The sequence below is a fragment of the Plectrocnemia conspersa genome, unplaced genomic scaffold (assembly GCF_051122295.1).
Source record: "Plectrocnemia conspersa isolate PC_06_02 unplaced genomic scaffold, ASM5112229v1 ptg000013l, whole genome shotgun sequence".
Lineage (NCBI taxonomy): Eukaryota > Metazoa > Arthropoda > Insecta > Trichoptera > Polycentropodidae > Plectrocnemia > Plectrocnemia conspersa.
Window position 1 is genome coordinate 22,561,273 of NW_028277177.1, and position 2,661 is coordinate 22,563,933.

Sequence of the window (2,661 nt, forward strand, 5' to 3'; positions counted from 1 at the left end):
CGTCGGTTCGCTAGGATGTCACCTAGCTTGTAACGTAGTTCTAAGCACCAAGCAAGGCACCTACCTGTGTGGCTTTACCCTTAGACGTTGGCGTTATTTTGGTGCTAGCTAATGTCAAAAGTTGTAACTTCAAAGTTGAAAATTTCACTGTAGACCTTACTTTATGTGGCACCCACAAAGTATAGTTCATCAATTAATCAGTTAATATTAGTATTAATAATTGAAAAGCAAATGTTAAAAGTAAAAAGTTGAATGAAAATATTGCCGTGGACCGTAACCTCGTGTAACCCTCACACAATATACTCCATCAATTAATATTAATGTTAAAAGTTTAAAATAGTACAGTTGACATAGTAAATGAGCAAATGTCAAGACAATACTGTTAGAAAATAATTAGATTACGTAATTTTCGTTATATAAAAGGAAAATTATATGCGTCACATTGTAGAATTTAAAGGTAATTGCTATAAACATATAAAACAATATTAAAAGATAATACATTGTTCAATAACCGCAATCGCACTTGAAACAGTGTGACAGTTGCATTGACACTGGTAAAACAAGATTTCAGTGCTGCCAGGATAAATTATTTTTCATTGGTTCGCAGATTCATGAACACGTTAAACATAATTATTTAATTCAATTTAAATCATGGTTTGGCATTGGCGTTATTTTATATTTATACAAATAAATAGAGGAAGATTGTGCTGAAATCAAAATTAAATTTAAGTTTGTTATTTTGCTTTCTGTATTATTTATTTTGTAATGACACTCGTGTCACTTCCACCATTGATATCACAGGCTTAGGAGTAAACCTGTGACATAATTTATGAAAGTCGCCATATAAATTTTAACGAAAAAATTTAAAGAAAATATCTGATTTACCTAATCTAGTTTATTGTATACTTATTTATTTTTTAACTCAAAAATAATAATAAATGTAATATTACTATTTAATTTTCAAAAAAACGATTGACTTAGAGCCAGGTTCGTGGTAAATTTTATTATTTAATAAATATTATCTTAGATATGTTGTAATAATCATCTAGCATTTTGAATTTACTCTAAAAAAGTATAATTTTTAGGTTTTATAGAACTTTTTCGTGCAATCCTTTATTTTATTGTATGACTAATACGTTGAATTATTTCAAATAAATTAAAAGTTATTATTTATTCTTTATCATGATCTTCTAGCAAAATAGTTACTAAATAATACATTTACATACCGCCTGTGAAATATTTGTCGATAGTTAAATTACGTTGATATATTTCATAGTATACTGCTAAATTACATAGTGCTATGTTACTAGTTATTTTAATTGCCCTTAACCCCTTACCCTTCTATATATTAATTTTCAAACATTTTCAAAGCAATTATATTTTAAAACGTACGAATATTTTAGTATCTAATATTCTTTTTACATTTAGTTAGTTAATCAGATTTTAAAAATATCTATCAGCTTTTAAAAATAACACTAAAAAAGGTCGTTTCGGATTTTTTTAAATTCTGGGATCTTGCGAGAGCTAAAAAAAGGTCTTATTGAAATATGTTGTGCGTTTAGGGATTTTGGCGAGAGCAAACAAAATAATCATCTCAAACACTTTTTAACGAACAAAACATTTCAAATGATCTTTTTTGCTAGTTGGACGGCGCTGCTTGTGCTTATACCAACTTTCGACATTGTGTTAAATATAATCAAATGGCCCATCGCTTCTGAGTAATTGGCGGCTCAAATGACTGCCCGTACAGTTGTTGTGTGAATGTGTGTTAATGGACTAGCAATAAGATATAGGTAATATGATATCGGCGAAACACGTCCTTCAGTCGCATCGCTAATCGGATAAGTTTTCCGCTATCGCTTAGCCTTGGAGCTTTCCGAGTAGCACCAGAGTTGTGAAATATATTGGCTCCGACAGTTGCACCATTTCCTTATCGGCACATTCGTTACGAAATCTTTAATTATTTTGTCTAAATTACGGCACATTTTCGCCAAATTTAGTTAAGCTGGTAGTAATTATTCCGTCGCGTCGCCAAAACAATTGTTTGCTATCGCTCCGAGTAGTTTAAGGGTAGCCAAATAATCTTTAATAAAAAATTAAAAGCACTTGATAAAACGTATTTACACGTATAAAACATTAAATATCTAAATACACGAACTTTATTAAAGTTTATCACAAATATGATCTAAGAGTAGTTAATGAGACATAGGCAAGGCATTGCAAAATATTAATTTATAGATAAATGAGACGCCGCCTGAAAAAGCATACTCAGTTCTTGCTTCGCTACAATATTATCAGCATAATCAAATATATTATGCAAAGCGCCATTTTAGAAATATTTTGCTATTGAAAAATAAGGACAGATTTATTTTTGAATTGTGAGGTAAAAATAGTGAAAATAATTAAAGACACGTTGAGGTAGTATATAGAATGTATCAATAAAATTTAATATTTAAAAAACATGGTATGCTTATAATAAACAAGTAAGATTAATAAATTTTATTTTAGAAATATAAAATCAAGGTGCGCATTTTGTGTTTATATTAGCGTCGTCGAATTGAATATATATTTTTGAAAGATTAAAGTTATCTTTTATAAAATACATAAATACATTGTGATAAAAATAAAAAATTGTCGGCATTCGTCGTTAGGCGCGTGCAT